The 25,447-nt window shown below is 38.2% G+C and overlaps 1 protein-coding gene and 1 long non-coding RNA gene across 2 annotated transcripts in view; one reads left to right on the plus strand and one right to left on the minus strand.

Moving 5' to 3' along the window:
- LOC105954016 (uncharacterized) overlaps positions 1-25,447 on the minus strand; it is an 85,877-nt gene that overhangs the window by 48,580 nt on the left and 11,850 nt on the right. The window lies entirely within an intron of this gene.
- LOC148769718 (uncharacterized) lies at positions 24,582-25,059 on the plus strand. Its single transcript, XR_016032042.1, has 2 exons — positions 24,582-24,722; positions 24,817-25,059. It is a non-coding gene; the product is annotated as an uncharacterized LOC148769718 (long non-coding RNA).

Consider the following 25,447-nt stretch of genomic DNA (forward strand, 5'->3'; position numbering starts at 1 on the left):
CATAGTAAATTGAATGAAAAATTTTATTCTTTCTTTGACCTAACACGGCACCTACCGCAAAATCGCTGGCATCACACATAAGCTCAAAAGGTTCATTCCAATCGGGCACAACAATAATAGGGGCAGTTACTAACCTTGTTTTCAAGTCGTCGAAGGCTTTGAGGCATTCGTCATTGAAATCGAATTTGATATCCTTCTCCAACAAATTGCACAATGGTTTGGCTACCTTGGAGAAATCTTTGATGAACCGCCTGTAGAATCCCGCATGTCCCAAGAAACTTCGAATTCCCTTTACGGAAATTGGTGGCGGTAGTTTCTCGATTGTCTCGATTTTTGCTCGATCGACTTCTAACCCCTTCTTTGACACCTTGTGTCCTAGCACAATCCCCTCTTGCACCATAAAGTGGCACTTTTCCCAGTTGAGCACCAAGTTTGTTTCTTCACACCTGCGAAGAACCTTAGCCAGTATTTGGAGACAAGTGTCATACGTATCACCGAAGACAGAAAAATCATCCATAAAAATTTCAAGACCACATTCAACCATGTCCGTAAAAATTGCCATCATACAACGTTGAAAAGTAGCAGGAGCATTGCACAAACCAAAAGGCATACGTCTAAAAGCAAAGGTACCAAAAGGACAAGTAAAAGTGGTTTTGTCTTGGTCCTCGGGAGCTATGGCAATTTGGTTGTAACCGGAATACCCATCTAAAAAACAATAAAATTCTTGACAAGCTAGCCTATCAAGCATTTGATCAATAAAGGGCAACGGGAAGTGATCTTTTCGAGTGGCTTTATTCAATTTTCTATAATCCATGCAAATTCGCCAACCCGTTACTGTCCTAGAAGGGATTAATTCATTTTTTTCGTTTTTTATAACAGTCATTCCCCCCTTCTTGGGTACACATTGTACCGGACTAACCCACGCACTATCGGAGATAGGAAAAATAATACCTGCGTCTAGCCACTTGATGATTTCTTTCTTCACAACTTCCTTCATGATGGGGTTCAATCGCCTCTGTTGTTCCACCGAAGATTTATGGCTCTCCTCCAATATGATCTTGTGCATGCAAAAAGTTGGACTTATACCCTTGATGTCGGCGATTGTCCATCCAAGTGCTAGCTTATGCTCTCGCAATACCTCCAAAAGTCTCTTTTCCTGTAGACCTGTCAACGATGAGGAAATAATAACAGGTAAGGTCTCATGAGCTCCAAGATACATATATTTTAAATGAGATGGTAAAACTTTAAGCTCAAGTTTCGGAGGTTCGATCACTGAAGGCTTAAAAGTGACAGATAACGGGATCTCCGTCTCCAAACTCTCAAAGCGTGGTCTTGACAGCGGCTTTGCTGAATCCAACCAACATAATTGTTCCGTCACTTCTTCTTCTTCAACTGATGTTCCTACACACAAAGATGCTTCCAACGGATCCGCAATTAAAGGTTCAACAAAATCAAAATTCAATTGATCTAACACATCAAAAGCAAAGCATTCATCAACCTTTTGAGGGTGTTTCATTGTACGGAAAACATCAAATTTAATCGTTTCATCGCCCAAAGACATAGATAAAATTCCGTTATACACATCGATTATAGTTCTACCAGTTCTCAAAAAAGGTCTTCCCAAAATCAAGGGAATTTCTTTATCTTCTTCCATATCAAGAACTACAAAATCTGCAGGAAAAATGAATTTATCTACTTTAACCAACACATCCTCTACTATTCCCTTTGGGTATATGAGTGATCTATCGGCTAACTGTAACGTCACAGATACCAATTTTATATCTCCTAATCCCAAACTTTGAAAAACCGAGAAAGGCATGAGATTAATACTAGCACCTAAATCTATGAGAGATTTTGCAAAGAACTTACCTCCGATAGCAACTGGAATCGTAAACTTACCCGGGTCTCCAAGCTTTGGTGGAATTGGGCGCGTAAGAATGGCACTGCATTGTTCGGTTAACGCTATCATCTCATGTTCACCGAATTTTCGTTTCTTTGATACCATGTCTTTCAAAAATTTCACCCAATGAGGCATTAGTTCAAGTGCTCGAGTAAACGGAATATTAATATGTAATTCATTCAATTGCTCAAGAAAACTTTTGTAATACGACTCATTTTTCGCCTTTATCTGGCGTTGAGGATAAGGTACCTGAGGGGTCGGCTTAGGGGCAACGACCCTTTTTTCACCTGGTGAATCTGTCAGAATCTCCGCTTCTTTTTCTTGTTGCTTCTCCCCATCCTTGCTTGTTGCCTTCTTCGTCACTTCTTCTAATTGTCTTCCATTCCTCAAACTTACGGCCTTGCACTGCTCGTTGGTGCCCTTTCGAGGGTCTTCCGTATTGGACGGTAGTGTACCGGCTGGCCTCGCGTTCAATTGGGTCGCAAATTGGCCCATCTGTGTCTCCAAATTTCGAATGGAAGCTTGGGTGGTCGTCATAAATTGGGCCAAAATGTTTGCGAGGTCTCCGCCTTGAGGTGGTGCTTGCGGCTGATTTTGGAATCCGGGTGCTGGTCGTGAATAATTAGGCGGTTGGCCTTGAGGGGGTGCTTGCCTTTGTCCCTGCTGATTTCCTCCCCACCCAAAATTAAGGTGATCCTTCCATCCCAGATTATACGTGTTGGAGTACGGGTTTCTCTGTTGTCGGTTGGCGTCATGCACATAATTTATCGACTCCGTTTCGTCTACGCCTTGATCGGGAGCTTGGACTGCATGGACTTGCTGCGTCTGCAAAGCCGCTACTTGCTTCGATAGCTTCTCCAATTGGGCCGTGATTGCAGTGACTCCGTCTAACTCCAAAATTCCTCCCGTCTTGACTGCTCCGCTATTCGACCGGTCCGATGCTCGCATGTATTTATTTCTGGCGATTCGTTCCAAGAGCTCGTATGCTTCGTCATAGGTCAAGCTCATGAACATACCTCCAGCTGCAGAGTCGAGCACTGTCCTCGAGTTGTCTTGCAGTCCATCGTAAAATATTTGCAGTTGGCGCCACTCTTGTAGTCCGTGATTTGGGCACCTCCTTACTAGCTGCTTGAACCGCTCCCACGTCTCGAATAGTGCTTCACCGGCTTCTTGTATGAAATTTTGAATTTCTCTCCGGATTCTCTCAGTTTTTGTTGGGGAGTTGTATGTGTTCATGAAAAGTTGAGCTAGCTGGGCCCACGACGAGATGGAGTGCGGTGCGCGAGTTTGCAACCATTCTCGGGCTGCTCCTTGTAGGGAGTGCTTGAACAGGCGGAGTTGCAGTGCTTCGGGTGTTACTCCGTTCATCTTGTGCGAGTCACACGTCTCGAGGAAGTTGACCAAGTGAAGATGTGGATCTTCATGAGCCAATCCGCTGAAAAGACCATTGTTTTGGAGCATCGTGAGGAGTCCCGCTCGAATCTCGAAATTGTTGGCTTCAATGGGGGGCTGCTGGATGCTTGATTGGAACCCATTGAGTGTCGGGACGGTGTACTCGTGCAGTGCTCGTTGACGAGGCGGTGGATTAATCAGCTGGCGTTGCTCTTGCTCGTTGACGATTTCTCTCGCCACATTCGGTGGGCGCCTTTGGTCACCTTCTCCACGATTATTCTCGTCCTCCATCGTTGCCGGATTGTTTTGGGCTAACCGTTGATTTCTCCTGGCTTGCCTAAACGTTCGCTCAATTTCGGGATCAAGAGGTAGCAGGCTCGTGTCGTGTCCTCTTCGCATAAAAAGTACCTAGAACAAAATAAATAATAAAAAAAAAAAGAATTAAATAAAATAAAAAAAATTGGCTGAAGTAAGAAAAATTGTTCAAATTTAATATTAGGATAAATAAATAATTTAGCCGTATTCCCCGGCAACGGCGCCAAAAACTTGTTGGGTGCTAAATACCAACACGCAAGTGTACGTATCGCAAACAAGTAGTAAAGTAGACTCGTGAGAGTCGGATGTCGATCCCACAGGGAATACGCAAATTATTTAATCCTAAGTACCAAATCTTAACAATTGTGATTTTTATCCAGCCTACGCAGGTTTGTCAAATTAATTAACTAAATAAATTAAACGAATTAAGAAAGCAAGTAATCACGAGAAAATATCAATAATAAACGGATCTAGGATTTTATCTTCCCCCTATGCGATAATTCTTCACCCAATTAATCTCCTATCATGCAAGTTACGATTCCCGATTATTAACCCAAGACACGAAATTATTCATAACCAGCTGTCGCTGCGCTATAAACCTATTATTCATAACAGATTCACTATATGTCTATGCAAACCTAGTATAAATAAAGCATTAAATAACAAGTCTCGCAAACGGCTACCTAAGGTATTATCTGTATGTCTACGATAATACATGCAATCAACACACGCATTCGGTGAAAAACTACTCGAAGGCTCTTCTATCCCTGTTCTAATTATTAAAACGATCTGTCAATCAATTCTAACAATAACAAATAGTAACATAAGTTAGCTACGCTCATGCACTAAATAAGATCAAGATAGAAGAAATAATCGAAGAATTAAACTTGCATAAAAGTCGAAAAAGAGGTTCGAATCACCACATAGGGTTCCAATAAAATCCTAGAATAAAAACTTAGCTACTCATGTTCGTAACGAAAAGCATAATAAAAATACGGAAATTCATAAAAATCAGAAAAGAAAAGGAAAAAGGAAACTAGGATGAAGATTCGTCAAGTCTTCGTCTTCGTTCTCTTGCTCCTCGATTGCGTGTAGAAACGATAAAAACTCCAAATAAAAAAAAAAGGTAAAAAATTCAAAAGATAGGTTTAATTGTGTGCTTGTGGCCTTTAAATAGGGTGCAAAAGTCTAATAGGGCGGGTTTCCTTGTATAATTGAGTTCCCTTCACTGCGCCATCACGTCCACCCGGACGGCCGTGTGAGATTACGCTTTAAAATCCGCACGGCCGTGCGGTCTTTAATTCTGCAGAAATCTGATTTTTTCACTTTTGGCCCACTTTTTCTCTGAATTTGCAGTTTTCACCCCAAAAGTTGTCAATTCTTCAATTTGCACCTAAAATACAAATAATAACCAAATTAAGCACCAATTATCGTAAAAACACACCAAAAGCTCTAATTAAAAGGTATAATTAAGTGTATAAATATACACTTAACACACCCCCAAACTTGAACTTTTGCTTGTCCTCAAGTAAAATCAAATTAATAGCACAAAACAAAACCATACATCTCATTACATAGATCGATGGGTCAACCTCGCGTTTTCAGAACTTGCAATTATGATGACAATTCATAGGTATTCACAAGCTTAACATTCAACGGTACTTAGTCACTCACTATTACCAAAAACCACAAATCATACAATTGCTTCAAGTATCCAATATTTGCAAGTTAAAGATAGAAAGAATTTATACTTACATGCATATATTTGACTCCAAATACTCACCAAATTATTTTACTCAACTAATATTGAACAATAAGTTATTGGGATCATTGGGGCTTTGTGGCTTTCAATTGTTAGGCTCTTTGGTCCGATGTAGGTAATATGGGAATGTGTGGCTAATTTTCTTGAATTGAGGTGATTTCGCCAAAATTTGAAAGATAGGCGTTTGAAACAATGAATTCACCTCTAGGGACTTTAAGAAACTCGATTCTCCAAAATTCACACGTCACACTTTTGCCTTGAGGCAATGACTCGAGTTTTCAACACAATTCAACAACTAGTCCTTATTTCTCCCTTACAATCTATCTCGAATTCTTTCTTCTTCTTATTATTATTTTTTTTTTTTTTTTTTTTTTTTTTTTTTTTTTTCCGAAGAAGAAGAAAGATCTTATAAGCATTTTTTCGACCGACCTCCAAGGGATGATTATTCAGAAATCTCCACTTTTCTACCTTCTACACAATGGCTAAAAGAAAGAACACCTTTTCTCCGAGGCTCAAATCAAGGTTCTAAGGATAATTTGATAAAGGGTAGGCTTGAAAGGCTCAAACGGTTCAAAGACGGCCCAAATCATATCCCAAATCACTTACTCTCAACACTTCGTATCATAAATGTCCTAAGGTGAGATTTAAAACCGAACAAAGCATTATTGAGCACAAATAAATTCCAAATTTAAAATGCAAAACATTCAACCAAAGCAATGCACAAAGTGTGATTCCTAGCAATAATTCATTTCTACGTTCCGTTGAATCGAAAGCTAAACAAATATCTACTCCTTTTCAACATAAAACAAGCAATTTCATCATCAAACATTGACCATCTCCCATCATCGTAATTCATCGATGCATCAATTTTTTTTTTTTTTTTTTTTTTTTTTTTTATAAAAACGAAAATAATAAAACGGCAACTAAAACAAAAACTAACGCATGCAAAATAAAAACAATAAAACACAAATAAAGCGCACATAAATGAAAACAAGTAATCAACCACCCCCAAACTTAAAATTCACATTGCCCTCAATGTGATTCGCCCGAAGTTTAAGGATAGAAAACACCTGTTTTTTAAGCGTCGGGACCATCGCCGGGTTGCTTGCCAACTCCACCTTGCGCATGAGCATCACCATCTCCTTCATCATCCGAAAGCTCGGGTACCGGCTCAAGAATCGGTGCGGGCAACGGAGCCGGCTCGGCGCACTCGGGATTGCCGCACGCCAAATGTCGCACAATGGCTTGGAGCATCTTCCCCGACCACCGTTGGAGGGATTCGATCGTGCTCACCTTGTGTTCCACCGTGGCAAGCCGATTTCTTGTGATCACCAACTCACGCTCCATTCGTCTTTGAAATCGCCGGTCCGAACTTGTGCTTGGACCCTCGGGAGGAGCGATTGGTTGGTGCTCGACGGGTTGCTCGCCATCTTGGATGGGTGCCTTGTATTGCCGGGCCGCAAGGTCATTCATCGGATTCCGAATTGATGTGAAAATGTCCGTCGGTTTGGTTGGGACCTTCGCCTTCTTGCATAAGCCGGTAATGAGGCAAGGGAAATAAAACCCCTTGGAGTTGTTGACCATGGAAGTCCAAAATCGGCCGGATATGATTACGCCAATGTTGATCGGGGTGCCCTTGAGGATGTAGTATGCCAAAGCGCACCGTTCGGGGTCCACGCGAGTCCACGAGCGGGTGGGAATGAGGTTGGCACAAATGAACGTAAGGCACGCCTTGCCTACTTGGTTGATGCATTTCCACTCTAACTCGTACTTTTCTTCGGTTGATAGTTCGGACCAAATGGGGGGTCCATCGCACAACACCTCGGCGATTTGATCTCGTGTGACCGCAAGTTGCATTTGCCCCCAATTGAATGGTGTCATGTGTCGGAGGTGATAGAAAGAATTGATTGCGTAGGCACTCCACTCGACCCTCTTGCCTCGAACCGTGCTCAAGTTCCGCTCCTCTGTGAGGTGGATATGGTTGTTGGCGTAGAACTCGCGGACCAATGATAGGTTGATCGAACCCTCCGGTTCCAATAGTGCTTGCCACCCTCATCGTAGGAATTCTTGATGTAACGGGGCAAATTGTGGAAGGGTGATCTCGTAGGCACGCTCCGTCACTAGTTTCTTCCCCTTTTGCTTCTCGAAACGAGCACTAGCGCCTTCGACACAAAAAGCGTCGTCGTCGGGGGTCGGAATTTGGTCGGTTTTCTTGCCCTTCCCCTTGCCCTTTGAAGTGCCCTCGCCTTGTGAAGTGCCCTCCCCGTCACGTCCTCGTTTCCCCATAACTTGAGAATGCGTGTGGAAGGGATTAGGAGTGGATTGATTTGCAAAATTTCCCCCAAACTTGAGTCGGACAATTCGTCGAACACCTTGTGGGCGTTCTTTTTGGAATGGATTTTTGGAGAAATTTGCACTTTTCTTGAACCCCCCTGCACAAATTAGCAACACACAACTAAGTTTACGTATTATGTGTGTGCAATTGGTGAATTTCTGGTGAAATTTGTCAAGAAAATCGAAAAATTTAAAAATAGGGGGGGGGGGGGGGGGAGTTCGAAGTGTGAGAAAGGAGGATTTCAAATTGTGAAAATTTGGGTGTGAAAACCCCTCTTTAAACTGCCCGTTTTTTCTTATTCGCACGGCCGTGCGGGATTTTGTGAAGAAATCCGCACGGCCGCACCGTTTGGTGAAATCAGCCAGTAGCGGCTCCTCAACTCGGACGGCCGTGCGGGATTTTGTGCAGCAATCCGCACGGCCGTGCCAAACTCCGGATTTGGGCAGTAGCTGGGTCCGTTTCTCGGACGGCCGTGCGAGACTCCAGGTCTTTTTCTGCACGGCCGTGTGACAAGTTTCGAAAATTCCATTTTAAGGCCCTGAAAAATAAAAACTTCTTATTAGTGCCCCTGAAACTCTTTTTTTTTTTTTTTTTTTTTTTTTTTTTTTTTTAAGCTGAAATAAAATAAAAACTAAAAATTTAAAATAACAAAAAATAAGAAAAACGAAAGCTCGGGTTGCCTCCCGAGAAGCGCTAAGTTTACAGTCTTCAGCCGGACTTTGTCTGCTTCTTTGTTCAAGCTAACGTGACCGAAGTCACTTGGCGATTGAATTCCCCTCCTTGATAATGCTTGAGGCGTTGTCCATTGACCTTGAACGATTTTTCGGTCTCGGGGTCCAATACTTCGACTGCGCCATGCGGAAATACGTCAAGTATAGTAAACGGTCCGGACCATCTTGACTTGAGTTTTCCCGGAAACAACTTTAGACGGGAGTTGTAGAGGAGAACCAATTGCCCCTTTTGAAATTCTCGATGCAATATCTTGTTATCGTGCCAACGCTTGGTTTTCTCCTTGTATACACGATTGCTTTCATATGCATTCAATTGCAATTCGTCGAGCTCGTTGAGTTGCAGCATTCGTTTCTCCTTGCACGCTTCAATATCGAAATTCAGCTTTTTAATTGCCCAAAACGCATTATGCTCCAATTCAACCGGTAGATGACACGCCTTGCCATAAATCAAACGAAACGGTGTCATCCCAAGTGGAGTTTTGTAAGCCGTACGATATGCCCAAAGTGCATCATCCAATTTTCTCGACCAATCTTTCCGGGTAGGACTCACAACCTTTTCGAGGATGTTTTTGATTTCACGATTCGTTACCTCGGCTTGTCCGTTCGTCTGAGGGTGGTATGCCAATGCGACCTTGTGCTTTACTCCATACTTGGCCAAGAGTGCTTCGAATTGTTTATTGCAAAAGTGAGTGCCTCCATCACTAATAATTGCTCGTGGCGTTCCAAAACGAGTGAAAATCTGTCTTTTTAAGAAAGCACAAACCACTGCAGAATCATTAGTAGGAAAGGCGGCCGCCTCAACCCATTTAGATACATAATCGACGGCCACTAAGATGTATAAGTTATTGAATGATGGGACAAAAGGTCCCATAAAATCTATCCCCCATACATCAAAGGGCTCTACTTCGATCATTGTATTTAATGGGAGTTCGTGCCTCCTTGAAATATTACCAACTCGCTGGCATCTGTCACAACTTGAAACAAAATTATAGCAATCTTTAAACAAAGTCGGCCAAAAGAAACCTGATTGAAGCACCTTTCTCGCCGTGCGCTCTCCTCCATAATGTCTTGCATAATCCGAGCCATGGCAGTGGAAAAGTATATCTCTTTGCTCGCTTTCCGGTACACATCTTCGAATGACTAAATCGCTGCATTGTCTAAACAGAAAGGGTTCTTCCCAAAAGTAGAAATTCACATCGTGTAAAAACTTTTTCCGTTGATGAAAAGTGAGCTCGGGTGGTAGTACATGGCTAACTAAATAATTCACAAAATCCGCATACCATGGTACTTCTTGATTATTAATCGCAAGCAATTGTTCATCCGGAACATTTTCATTAATGCAAATTGGATCTTTGACTTCCGTTTCTAACCTAGATAGGTGATCGGCTACTTGGTTTTCGCTACCCTTACGGTCACGAATTTCCAAGTCGAACTCTTGCAACAATAATACCCACCTAATAAGTCTAGGTTTTGCCTCTTTCTTTTCTATCAAATATTTTAAGGCCGAGTGATCCGTGAAGACAATGACTTTGGTGCCTATAAGATATGATCTAAATTTTTCGAATGCAAAAACAACTGCTAGCAACTCTTTTTTAGTGGTGGTATAATTCAATTGTGCATCGTTGAGAGTTTTACTAGCATAGTAAATTGAATGAAAAATTTTATTCTTTCTTTGACCTAACACGGCACCTACCGCAAAATCGCTGGCATCACACATAAGCTCAAAAGGTTCATTCCAATCGGGCACAACAATAATAGGGGCAGTTACTAACCTTGTTTTCAAGTCGTCGAAGGCTTTGAGGCATTCGTCATTGAAATCGAATTTGATATCCTTCTCCAACAAATTGCACAATGGTTTGGCTACCTTGGAGAAATCTTTGATGAACCGCCTGTAGAATCCCGCATGTCCCAAGAAACTTCGAATTCCCTTTACGGAAATTGGTGGCGGTAGTTTCTCGATTGTCTCGATTTTTGCTCGATCGACTTCTAACCCCTTCTTTGACACCTTGTGTCCTAGCACAATCCCCTCTTGCACCATAAAGTGGCACTTTTCCCAGTTGAGCACCAAGTTTGTTTCTTCACACCTGCGAAGAACCTTAGCCAGTATTTGGAGACAAGTGTCATACGTATCACCGAAGACAGAAAAATCATCCATAAAAATTTCAAGACCACATTCAACCATGTCCGTAAAAATTGCCATCATACAACGTTGAAAAGTAGCAGGAGCATTGCACAAACCAAAAGGCATACGTCTAAAAGCAAAGGTACCAAAAGGACAAGTAAAAGTGGTTTTGTCTTGGTCCTCGGGAGCTATGGCAATTTGGTTGTAACCGGAATACCCATCTAAAAAACAATAAAATTCTTGACAAGCTAGCCTATCAAGCATTTGATCAATAAAGGGCAACGGGAAGTGATCTTTTCGAGTGGCTTTATTCAATTTTCTATAATCCATGCAAATTCGCCAACCCGTTACTGTCCTAGAAGGGATTAATTCATTTTTTTCGTTTTTTATAACAGTCATTCCCCCCTTCTTGGGTACACATTGTACCGGACTAACCCACGCACTATCGGAGATAGGAAAAATAATACCTGCGTCTAGCCACTTGATGATTTCTTTCTTCACAACTTCCTTCATGATGGGGTTCAATCGCCTCTGTTGTTCCACCGAAGATTTATGGCTCTCCTCCAATATGATCTTGTGCATGCAAAAAGTTGGACTTATACCCTTGATGTCGGCGATTGTCCATCCAAGTGCTAGCTTATGCTCTCGCAATACCTCCAAAAGTCTCTTTTCCTGTAGACCTGTCAACGATGAGGAAATAATAACAGGTAAGGTCTCATGAGCTCCAAGATACATATATTTTAAATGAGATGGTAAAACTTTAAGCTCAAGTTTCGGAGGTTCGATCACTGAAGGCTTAAAAGTGACAGATAACGGGATCTCCGTCTCCAAACTCTCAAAGCGTGGTCTTGACAGCGGCTTTGCCGAATCCAACCAACATAATTGTTCCGTCACTTCTTCTTCTTCAACTGATGTTCCTACACACAAAGATGCTTCCAACGGATCCGCAATTAAAGGTTCAACAAAATCAAAATTCAATTGATCTAACACATCAAAAGCAAAGCATTCATCAACCTCTTGAGGGTGTTTCATTGTACGGAAAACATCAAATTTAATCGTTTCATCGCCCAAAGACATAGATAAAATTCCGTTATACACATCGATTATAGTTCTACCAGTTCTCAAAAAAGGTCTTCCCAAAATCAAGGGAATTTCTTTATCTTCTTCCATATCAAGAACTACAAAATCTGCAGGAAAAATGAATTTATCTACTTTAACCAACACATCCTCTACTATTCCCTTTGGGTATATGAGTGATCTATCGGCTAACTGTAACGTCACAGATACCAATTTTATATCTCCTAATCCCAAACTTTGAAAAACCGAGAAAGGCATGAGATTAATACTAGCACCTAAATCTATGAGAGATTTTGCAAAGAACTTACCTCCGATAGCAACTGGAATCGTAAACTTACCCGGGTCTCCAAGCTTTGGTGGAATTGGGCGCGTAAGAATGGCACTGCATTGTTCGGTTAACGCTATCATCTCATGTTCACCGAATTTTCGTTTCTTTGATACCATGTCTTTCAAAAATTTCACCCAATGAGGCATTAGTTCAAGTGCTCGAGTAAACGGAATATTAATATGTAATTCATTCAATTGCTCAAGAAAACTTTTGTAATACGACTCATTTTTCGCCTTTATCTGGCGTTGAGGATAAGGTACCTGAGGGGTCGGCTTAGGCGCAACGACCCTTTTTTCACCTGGTGAATCTGTCAGAATCTCCGCTTCTTTTTCTTGTTGCTTCTCCCCATCCTTGCTTGTTGCCTTCTTCGTCACTTCTTCTAATTGTCTTCCATTCCTCAAACTTACGGCCTTGCACTGCTCGTTGGTGCCCTTTCGAGGGTCTTCCGTATTGGACGGTAGTGTACCGGCTGGCCTCGCGGTCAATTGGGTCGCAAATTGGCCCATCTGTGTCTCCAAATTTCGAATGGAAGCTTGGGTGGTCGTCATAAATTGGGCCAAAATGTTTGCGAGGTCTCCGCCTTGAGGTGGTGCTTGCGGCTGATTTTGGAATCCGGGTGCTGGTCGTGAATAATTAGGCGGTTGGCCTTGAGGGGGTGCTTGCCTTTGTCCCTGCTGATTTCCTCCCCACCCAAAATTAAGGTGATCCTTCCATCCCAGATTATACGTGTTGGAGTACGGGTTTCTCTGTTGTCGGTTGGCGTCATGCACATAATTTATCGACTCCGTTTTGTCTACGCCTTGATCGGGAGCTTGGACTGCATGGACTTGCTGCGTCTGCAAAGCCGCTACTTGCTTCGATAGCTTCTCCAATTGGGCCGTGATTGCAGTGACTCCGTCTAACTCCAAAATTCCTCCCGTCTTGACTGCTCCGCTATTCGACCGGTCCGATGCTCGCATGTATTTATTTCTGGCGATTCGTTCCAAGAGCTCGTATGCTTCGTCATAGGTCAAGCTCATGAACATACCTCCAGCTGCAGAGTCGAGCACTGTCCTCGAGTTGTCTTGCAGTCCATCGTAAAATATTTGCAGTTGGCGCCACTCTTGTAGTCCGTGATTTGGGCACCTCCTTACTAGCTGCTTGAACCGCTCCCACGTCTCGAATAGTGCTTCACCGGCTTCTTGTATGAAATTTTGAATTTCTCTCCGGATTCTCTCAGTTTTTGTTGGGGAGTTGTATGTGTTCATGAAAAGTTGAGCTAGCTGGGCCCACGACGAGATGGAGTGCGGTGCGCGAGTTTGCAACCATTCTCGGGCTGCTCCTTGTAGGGAGTGCTTGAACAGGCGGAGTTGCAGTGCTTCGGGTGTTACTCCGTTCATCTTGTGCGAGTCACACGTCTCGAGGAAGTTGACCAAGTGAAGATGTGGATCTTCATGAGCCAATCCGCTGAAAAGACCATTGTTTTGGAGCATCGTGAGGAGTCCCGCTCGAATCTCGAAATTGTTGGCTTCAATGGGGGGCTGCTGGATGCTTGATTGGAACCCATTGAGTGTCGGGACGGTGTACTCGTGCAGTGCTCGTTGACGAGGCGGTGGATTAATCAGCTGGCGTTGCTCTTGCTCGTTGACGATTTCTCTCGCCACATTCGGTGGGCGCCTTTGGTCACCTTCTCCACGATTATTCTCGTCCTCCATCGTTGCCGGATTGTTTTGGGCTAACCGTTGATTTCTCCTGGCTTGCCTAAACGTTCGCTCAATTTCGGGATCAAGAGGTAGCAGGCTCGTGTCGTGTCCTCTTCGCATAAAAAGTACCTAGAACAAAATAAATAATAAAAAAAAAAAGAATTAAATAAAATAAAAAAAATTGGCTGAAGTAAGAAAAATTGTTCAAATTTAATATTAGGATAAATAAATAATTTAGCCGTATTCCCCGGCAACGGCGCCAAAAACTTGTTGGGTGCTAAATACCAACACGCAAGTGTACGTATCGCAAACAAGTAGTAAAGTAGACTCGTGAGAGTCGGATGTCGATCCCACAGGGAATACGCAAATTATTTAATCCTAAGTACCAAATCTTAACAATTGTGATTTTTATCCAGCCTACGCAGGTTTGTCAAATTAATTAACTAAATAAATTAAACGAATTAAGAAAGCAAGTAATCACGAGAAAATATCAATAATAAACGGATCTAGGATTTTATCTTCCCCCTATGCGATAATTCTTCACCCAATTAATCTCCTATCATGCAAGTTACGATTCCCGATTATTAACCCAAGACACGAAATTATTCATAACCAGCTGTCGCTGCGCTATAAACCTATTATTCATAACAGATTCACTATATGTCTATGCAAACCTAGTATAAATAAAGCATTAAATAACAAGTCTCGCAAACGGCTACCTAAGGTATTATCTGTATGTCTACGATAATACATGCAATCAACACACGCATTCGGTGAAAAACTACTCGAAGGCTCTTCTATCCCTGTTCTAATTATTAAAACGATCTGTCAATCAATTCTAACAATAACAAATAGTAACATAAGTTAGCTACGCTCATGCACTAAATAAGATCAAGATAGAAGAAATAATCGAAGAATTAAACTTGCATAAAAGTCGAAAAAGAGGTTCGAATCACCACATAGGGTTCCAATAAAATCCTAGAATAAAAACTTAGCTACTCATGTTCGTAACGAAAAGCATAATAAAAATACGGAAATTCATAAAAATCAGAAAAGAAAAGGAAAAAGGAAACTAGGATGAAGATTCGTCAAGTCTTCGTCTTCGTTCTCTTGCTCCTCGATTGCGTGTAGAAACGATAAAAACTCCAAATAAAAAAAAAAGGTAAAAAATTCAAAAGATAGGTTTAATTGTGTGCTTGTGGCCTTTAAATAGGGTGCAAAAGTCTAATAGGGCGGGTTTCCTTGTATAATTGAGTTCCCTTCACTGCGCCATCACGTCCACCCGGACGGCCGTGTGAGATTACGCTTTAAAATCCGCACGGCCGTGCGGTCTTTAATTCTGCAGAAATCTGATTTTTTCACTTTTGGCCCACTTTTTCTCTGAATTTGCAGTTTTCACCCCAAAAGTTGTCAATTCTTCAATTTGCACCTAAAATACAAATAATAACCAAATTAAGCACCAATTATCGTAAAAACACACCAAAATCTCTAATTAAAAGGTATAATTAAGTGTATAAATATACACTTAACACACGTTGAAAAGTAAATCTTCAAATATTTTTGTTGCTTCCTTAATTAATTACATGGTCTGATAATCAATTGCAAGCTGGTAACTGATAGTAAAATTTATTTTAAATATATATGTATGTGTTACGATTATAATTATTATTTACATTAATAGTTTAGTTATTGATTTATTAATATTTAGTTTTATTAATTAATTAGAATAGTTTGTTTAGGTTTATATAATCGGCGTGAGTTAGTGGTTAGGAGAAATATTTAGTATTTTATTAGTATAAGTAATTATCTTTCCTAGTTAGATTAGGATTCTAGGGTTTTATTATCTTTAAATAGTCGTCTTGTGCTAGGGTTTTATAATGCAGAGAAATAATAAAGAAAGTTTTCTTACGTTTAGTAAAGAAATCTTATGATACTCAAGAGATCGTATTAGTATGAAAATATATAAAAATAAGGGTAAATAACATTAAACCACCTGAACTTTGTTAGTTTTTGCACATCACCACCTGAGCAAATTTGTTTTTGCAGGAGTTCATCTGTACTCAATTATATTAATTATGCCACTTTGCATTTTTTTACCTTTATGTTTACACGTCAAAATGACCGGTTCTCACCCCACCCCACGTGCGCTTCACATGAAAAATTCAAGGCTATTGATGTCTTTTCAATTACTAAAATAATTAGCCCCTAATTCTCGTTGACATTCACACATTTTATTTCATCTACCCTTTATCGTTTTCTAGGGAAAATGAAATCAAAGTAATTCCAAAATCACAAAAATCACAAGGGTGCTTGGTTCAGAAGAAAATGAAATCAAAGTAGTTCCAATTTAGAAGAAATGAGAAAATAAAATATTGTTGGATAATTTTTCATAAAATAATAAAACCCCCCCAAAAAAATAACACTTTCAAACCTCACCCCTACCAAAACCCACCCATACAAGTCATGAAGGGATGGACTTGCCGTCAAATTCAAGTCATGAAGAGGTGGAATTGGGTGAAGCAGTGTGGGGATGGTGATTAGGGACGGTTCTTTCTATGGAGTGAGACAGCGTCGACGAGGGGCAGCGATTGGGAACTACCACCGGTGGTGGTTGGACTGACTGTTGTTGTTGCAGCAGCCAATGCAGGCTAATCCTTTGTTGGTTAATCCTATGGAGTGAGGCGGCATCGGCGGAGGGCCGCGATGGGTAACTAGCACCGCCGAAGAAAAGAATAAGAAGAGAAGAATAAGAAGAGAGGAAGTACAGTGTTCTGTACGGAATAGAGAAATAGAGGGAAGGGGAGAATGATAGACAAATTCGAGAAATAAAGAAGATAAAAGAGAAAATGGAGGGAAAATAATGGAGATAACAGAGAAATTGAGGAAAAAATGAAGCAATTAGGGTTTTTTAAATGGAAAAGACAACAATACTCTTGGATTTCGCATTTGCAACGCCCGTGGGTTCAGAACCGGTCATTTTGACATGAAAACGGGCAAAATATGGTAACGTGGCACAATTAATGGAGTACGAGTGAACTCGTGCAAAAAAAATTGTTCAGGTGATCATCCGCAAAAACTTAAAAAGTTTAGATGGTTTAATGGTATTTACCCTAAAAATAATGTATTCATACCTAAAATTCTATATATATATATTTTTATAGCATATTTAAAAATATATCCCTATATTTTTAATATTTACACGTTTCTTCCAAACTCCCGTATTCCCATTTTTGGGACATGCCGTTTCCCCGTATTCATTTTCCCGTTACCACGTATCGTCGTTTTCCGGACGGTCAACCGCAGGTCTCCGGCGTTGACTTTTTTTTTTCTGGATACTTTTTTTTCTCTCTCTAAATTACTGTGTTAACAACAAAATTATTGTTTGAGATTGTAATATTGAATATCAAAACAGTAATATTACTGTCCCAAACATTAATATTACTAATATTGTTGTCTCATACAGTAATATTATTGTCCCGAACAGAAATATTATGAATATTACTTTTTCAAACATCAATAATGCTAATATTACTGTCCCAAACAGTAATACTATTGCATGAAACAGTAATATATTACGGTCAGAGACAACAAAATTGCAGGTCAAGACGATAAAATTAATTAATAAAGTAAAATTACTGTCTCAAACATTTTAATTATTATCTCCGACAGTAATATAGCAGACCAAGACAGTAATATTAATTGAAATATTTCTTTTTAAGAAAAAACAAGTTTAAAAAAGAAAAGGTCAACGCCAGACTTGCCGGAAAAAAAAATTCAGAAAAAAAAAGTCAACGCCGGTGACCTACGATCTCCGAAATTGGAATAAAGGTGAAAATTGGTGAATTGGTGAATTGGTGAATTGGTGAAATGGGCTAAATTGTTGTGTAAATCATGAAATTGGAGTTGAATTAGGGTTTCACGGACTTGTGGGTAATTTTGGTATACATAAAAGTGTTGTTTTCTTTATTTGCAAATAAGTTTGAATGAGCTGGATTTATTGGAAGACAAAAAAGTTGGATGTCCCTTTTTTAATTTAGTGCTCTTGTCATAGGCCTATTTGCTATTTGTACATAATAAAATACTAACATGCACGACTTCAACAATAAAGAAATAACAAGATTCCAGTAAACCGGTATACATATATTGATATACATATAAACATGGTTTGCCAGAACGGTCGAGTAGGTTGTTGCAGAGACCCTATCTTTCCAAATAAAATGCAACATCGCGGTGGGTTTTTGCGATCGGAACATACAATGTTTAATAAAATGCTAAAAGTTGTTTTTTTTAATAAAAAAAATGTAATTTTTATTGAAATTGTAATACAATAACATATAAAATGATATTACAATTCCAAAAATTATGTTTCTACAATGTTACAACAGTCCTTTAAAACCTGTATCCTTGCAAAAGGGTGAAAAATGTAAACCAATTTAAGGGGGGAAGTCTAAGTTCTAAATAACTCTCATAATGTTTCATAGAAATCGTAAAATTAGGGGACTAAATTGAAAATTCTGAAAATCTAAGAAATCCTAGTAAGATTTTTATTCTTGCGAATTCACCCTGCCTCAAGTAAGAATTAATATAAACACTGGGACCTGATTGCAAATTTATATAATTACACACATGTAATCTGACATGATTAATCGACATGATCTACATGGTTACTGAGACTTAAACGCGACGGATTTACACAATCGATAAAAGTTCTTCACACGCAGCAATCGGAATGATATTCATGTCTGCACTCGAGTTAAAATTTACGGATTGATCGATGGGGAACTTACAAATTGATCAGTGTTATATCTTCATACTTACTTATTCACTCATTTTCATGCTTGTTCGCCTTTTCGCCACTTAAATACCATGAAAACAAGTAAAATTCAACAAATTCATGATTTAACCTCCCAAATGCAATTATGATAAAATACCCCTAAATTAGACACAAACACTGCACAATTGCTCGATTCTTAGCTTAAATAGACACTTATAATTATACATTAGTACACATTACCTGCCATAATGTGATGCGAAAACAAATAAAGGTCCTTATTTTCTTGTGCAAAAATGTTGTTTCTGATGCACCACAATCTGTAACATACAAGCCAGAAAACACATCTTATAATCATCTTGCTTCAAAATGTGGAGCTCGAATGAAATAAAACGGGTACAAAAATGAGAATATTCCATATAATCTAGAAGATTGCACTAAATTTGACACCACAAGGGTGGACGTGTAAGAAGACTGATCCGAACAAAATTACAGGTGAAATCAGAACAAAATTTCCGATTTCCCTCTAATCTGATCCGAAGAATTTCGATTTTGGACCGGTTTCGTCAATTCCAAATTCCGATTTCCAAAATTTCTAGAAAAAAAATCAGATGGGGATTGAGAATACATATCAAAATTTTGAAACTTCCGATTCCGATTAGAAAATAGTTCCGATTGTTTTATGTATATTTCTGATTATTTCCAAATATTATTAATATTTTTTGAATATTTATCATTTCCGATTTGGTTTATTTTTATGGGTAAAATTCATTTTGCACTCCTGTAATATGCGAAATGTATCATTTCCCCCCTAAAGTATAGAAAACATCAAACGCCCGCTATTTTTTATGATCAATGGTCAAACTTTTAATGGTGTTAAATTTGAGCTTGAAATGACTCTTTTACCGTGCGTTATGTATGATATAATCCATATTTTTTAAAGTTTATTTTTGTGGATTGTTGATGATTTATAGCGATCATTTAATTTAGAGTTTTTTTATCGATTTTCAATGTTTGTTTTTGGGGTTTTCAATTTTTTTTTTTGGGGGGGGGGGGGGGGGGGGGGGGGGGGGGGTTGGGGTGTTTGCCATATAATATGAAGGGTAAAATAAAGCTGATGTGGCATGTTGACCACATATATTTCAATATTCACATTTTTTGTCCTATCAAAAAAAAAAAGACATTTTTTGTCCCTTGACTATAGTGTGTTGTGTGTGTGTATATATTATATCTTATAAACGTGTAGGAAAATTTCTACAGTGCTTCTCAATATGTTTTCCACTTTTTTGAATTCAGTTTGCCCCCTAAACGACGCCGTATTGTGTTTTCTTTACCATTTTCACGTGCAAACTCAATTTAATTTAGGCAATGTTTGGAAGCGTTTTGGATCTTATTTTGATTTCATTTTGAGGAAATATGTTTTGGGGGAATAATTTGAGAATGAAAGTAATGTTTGTTTGTATTTTGGAATGAGACAAAATACACTGTAGCAATCAAATCATGTTTAAAGGTGTTAGAAAAAGGTATTTTTGAAGAAAAAAATTGAAAGATGAAGTGATGTTTATTTGTTTTTTAGTGAAGACATTTTTTACTGTAGCAGTCAAATCATTTTACTGTAGCAGTCACATCATGTCTGAAGGAGAGAGAAACTTTTGAAATTGTTTTGAGAAAATGATTTGAAAAGTGTAATATATCCCATTTTGTTTTGGGGAAACAATGAAAACAAAATAAAAATGTATCCAAACATAGCCTTAGACTTTCATTAATGCCTTATTTTTGGTTCGACCGAAAAGTGTGGGCCCGCACAACTCTTTTGCTTTTCTTTTCTTTTTGCTGATAACTCACTTTTTCATGGGTCTATTAGATATAACCCCCTTAAACATTCAAATAATAGGGGTAGACCCAAATTTAAATTTGCCATTTTGATAAAAACCCAAACTTTTCTAAATTACATAAGTACCCTCAATCAAATCCCACAAATCCCGTTACTTTACCTTTTGAAATAATATCAAATATCTCTCTATTTTCCCGTTAAAACACTATCCCCACAAAACCACTATCAAAATCTGCAAACGTCCTAAAGAAAACCAGAAATTTATACACCGGCGATTGACGATTTTCTGCACTCTGAAATCCCTCTCTATTTTCCCGCCGGGTTCGCCGCTTCCACCTCTGACCGCCGCCACCTCCGTCACCGTTGTCGCCGGTGGCCAACGACGATAACAACGATATTGGCCATAAGCAACACCTCCACCATCGCCTAGTCCTCCACCACCACCACATCCGACAACCTCCACCTCCAAGACCGCAAAAAACGACCAAGACATCCGCCTCTCCCGCATCCAAGGTCGTAACAATCAATTTAGGAGTGATATCGTCGTTGCCCGCCGTTGCCGCCGCCGTCACTGCTACAATCTAGCGTTACTCAAATCTAGGGTTTTGATAATTCTTCGGCCCATAGTTGATTAACGAGATGCATAGTCGAATAACATCTGTATTAATAGACTATGCTATATCATTTAATAGACTATCCCACTGGTATAATTTGACTATGAATCTCGTTAATCGACTATGGGCCGAAGAATCATCAAAACCCTAGATTTGAGAAGTGACGGCGGCGGATTTGTGTTTTAAAATTAATAGACTATTTCATATCATTTAATAGACTATCCCATGTATCTAATTCGACTATCGGTTTAGTTATTTGACTATTGGAAAAATAATAATATATATGGAAACTGAATAATATGTTTGTTTGAAATACTAATCAATTAGGGTAATTTTCCTTATTATATGAAAACGATTAGGGTAAATAATAATATATATGAAAAAATAATAATATATATAGAAACTGAATAATATGTTTGTTTGAAATACTAATCAATTGGGGTAATTTTCCTTATATCATGTAATCGACTATCTTATTGATTTAATTCGACTATGGATCTCGTTAATCGACTATGGATCCCGTATTATTCAACCACATAGTATATTAATAATTTCAATATAGTACATTAATCTGCTATGATAGTATATTACGGTTATAGTAGTGATATGAAATTGTGTTACAAACAATATACCACTGAAATGACAAGAACATTGAGAACAAAACCAACGTAAAGTTTTCCAACATAACCAATAAAATAGTACATTAATAATCTCATAATTTCAATCTAGGGTTTTGATAAAATACATAAAACCCATCATAACACAATCAAACCAATATGTCGAGTTAAAAAACTCTAGTACATTAATAATCCCATGATAGTATAATAAAATGATAATGGTAGTATCATACGGTATTCATAATAGTATACTACTGTATTACAACGGTTTAACACTTAACCGAAGTTACCGAGCCATTACATCGTAAACACCTCCTTATAGCAACCAACCCACCAAACCTCAACAAAATCCGTACGAAATTCGCCATCGAAAAAACCTAAAATCATGAAACAAAATAAAAAATGCAGAATACTAAAAAATGATTAAATAGACTGCAAATACATTTGAATGACAATACATTAATATCATCAAAAATAAACTTAAAATGCAAAATTCATACGCTAAATTAAAAAAGACTACGAAATATATTTTAATGTACTACCGAGCACACTAAAATCGACGGTTGTAAACAAATAAACCAACTGTCAATATGGATCAAACTCATGAACTCGACCACAGCAGACATTTATTTCGATTATTGCATAAACCAACTACGACGCTCAAATAAAACAACTCTGGTCCGACTGCGTGAACCATCCTCTTATAACTCTGTGAATCATCTTCCAAACAAACATCATCAGCCAAAAATAACGATGTATAACGATGTCTAACCACCGTACACGACAACCCTGGACATACAACGAAAATAAAAAAACGAAAAAAAACGCATTCATACCCGCTTAACAACGTACAACAATGAACGCTCAAATCCGATCCTATTTCCACTACGGTGAAAAAATCTTCAAAGACGATAGAAAAACGATGAAACGCTGGAGAAAATCTTCAAAACAGATTGTACACGATTTGATAGAAACGGCCAATAAACTCACGTAAATTTATTCCGTGATTTTAGGCAACATATCAGCAAATCTCATATCACGTAGTTAAGGAAATAAATGCCGTTCAAAAATAAAACAGGGGTATTAAAGGGAAATTGTATAATATATTTTGCCAAGTTGGCAAATTTGGGTGTATCTCAAAAATGGAAAAATTAATTGAATCTACCTCATTAGAAAATATGAACAAGGGGGTTATCCCTAATAACCCCTTTTTCATACCAAAATCCAGGGGCCCACATGCATTTACGCCCCTGTGCAATTTGCAGGGAATGCGTGCCTGGCTCTATTGATTAATTTGTATTTTTTAATTGTTTGTTTTGGTCGATTTTTTTTTCCAATTATATAATGGTGTTGCATAAAATTTGTTACATTCATTGAAAATAAAGCCTACAAGAACTTTTTTTTGAGAAAAAAAAAAACCTTACAAGAATTAATATATAATAGTTGCAGCTATCTTCATTTTAGTCAATTATACACTCTTCATTTTCGTTAACTCAAAATTATTAGGTTATAAAAATTAATATCTGAAAGTAATCTTCACTTTAATTAGTGAAATAACTATTCCAAATGATTAATTCATGACTTAATGTAATTTAATATTTAGTATGTTTATATTTATATTTAAATTAATAAAAAAAAACACTGTCTCTTATATTTGAATGAACGTACTTATTTTTCTTTTTTCATTTTATTATTTATTATATGATTTATATATAAAAAAATTAGACCTTATATTCAGGTTGCTAAGTGATGAAATAATTTTCTTATCGTTTCATTTAATTTTTCTTTTTTTCACTTTACACATGAAACGGCGTCGTTTTGTTTAGTTCCTGATTTTCTACTCATCCAATTTATTTTGGTGGCTTTATTTTTGTCAGGTTTATCATATCCTTACTCCCAATCATTTGAGTCTTCTTCCACACTTCATCAATGTCAACCACCCTTTGACTGATTTTTCCAAATATATTTGGCCGAGGTTTGTATCATATCTCAGAAAATATGGGGTTAGTCATTTATTTTCGTTTTGTTACTTTTATGGTTGCTATGTTGTAAAAGCTCATGTAGTTTGGGATTATATTTTTGTATTTTGTTTATTTAGTTTTTATGTGCACTTTACTTTTATGTTTGTGTTTTCCGCTACCCATACTCGTTCTATAATTAATGAGATGCAGCACTATATCAAACTTTAAACTGCGATTATCATTTTTGGAGTTCCAAGTTTCATGATATTATAAGCATAATATTATCAATTATTTGTCTACCTTTTCTGTGTTTTTATGGGTTGGGGTTTCAGCAGTACAGCTCCAGAACTATTGGTTCATATGGCTTGCAAAGGATGCGAAAAAAGAAAGATTGGAAACATTTTTTAATATAATATAATTTTGGCCTGATGCTTAAATCTGATTTGCGTTTATGCTTTTGAGTTTCTCTAAACATCGATTTCTCATGAGGTTATTTTGTAATTTTAACAAAATCAAGATGAGGTATAGCATGCTAAAATGGCATTACCTCTGTTTGGTTTACTTCGTCTCTATTATTTATTTTTCGCCAGTTTCTACAGTTTGGGTAACCGAATAGGCTTAGGATATCAATTGTATTAAGGATGTTCTGTTTTTTCTTTCAATCATTTTCTTATGAGATATGTTCTTATGATATTTTAGTTTCATATTCATCAAAATATAAGGTTGGTGGAAGCTGCATTTGAGTTTTTGTTGCGGTTAAACTTATGCACACTATTTTTGCTGGCGTATGTTAAGCTTAAGATTAAATTTTGGACATATTATTGTTTTGCCTCTGAATAACTAGAACGGAAATAACTTCATATAATTTGGTGTGCATTTTTCTGCAAATAATTAGTGCATGTTTTGAGATGTATTTATAGTTATGACTTCTTCAAAACAAAGAGAAATCAACAGTTAGAGAGCTCGCTTTAGATATCGTGCAATTGATACATATATTATGTTGGAGGAACCTCCTTTGGATTGTGGTCAACTTCAAAAAGAACTTGCAAGTAAATCAATTGAAGGAATAGTTGATTCATTGGGTATCTATGGAGAAAATGACTTCGCAAATGTTCGTGAATTTTTTTGCTGCCTTCCTCGTTTACAGGTGAACCAAGAGACATGAAAAAACAATTGAGCAAACAACATGTACACGAAATTCTTCTGCAATGAGGGATTTCCGCAATGATTATGGGACTCTGATCCCCATAAAACCATTGGTGCTAGGAAGCTTTGGTGAAGGTAAACTTATAGTCATACTATGCAATCCCTCCTTTTGTTCTCTCAGTTTCGATTCAACTATTTTGGCTAAATTTTGTTACATTATTTTTCATAGATAAAGCTCATGAGCCCATTCCCGTTGAAGATGAATATTGTGGTACATCTTTCAGTCAGGTCTGTAACCTGGATTGCTAATTACAACTTTCGAAGGAGCCAATACTAGGCATGCAAATTTCTACGCATTGCCATATAATTTGTATCAGATAGTTTGCACAATTTTGAATTATGTATATTTGTATGAAATATAAATCCAACTTATGGCTTTTGCTTAGAATATATGACAATGTTTTAAGGATTTCTTGTAATATGCAATGTTATTGTTAAGTGTATATTTTACACTCAATGTATACTTTCTTACGAGGATTTTTGTATACTTTTATTGATTTAATGATGCTTAATGAGTGGTTTATTGTATTTTAGGTACAAATTGAAGAATTGGAAAAGTATGGGGTCAAAACTGCAATTTTGGAGAAAATATGGGCCAAAAGTGAAATAATCAAAAATATGCTGAAAATTGGCTGAAAACAGGCCCGCGCGGCCGTGCCAAAATTAGCCTATTTTTGGCACGGCCGTGCCAACTGCAGAAGTTGGGCAGAAGGTTTCGGCGATTCTCGTGCGGCCGCGTGAGATTTTGACTGATTTTCGCGCGGCCGCGCCAACACACGCTGGAGATAATTTTGGACTTT

This window comes from Erythranthe guttata, chromosome 7 (assembly GCF_056151865.1).
Source record: "Erythranthe guttata isolate IM_541 chromosome 7, IM_541, whole genome shotgun sequence".
NCBI lineage: Eukaryota > Viridiplantae > Streptophyta > Magnoliopsida > Lamiales > Phrymaceae > Erythranthe > Erythranthe guttata.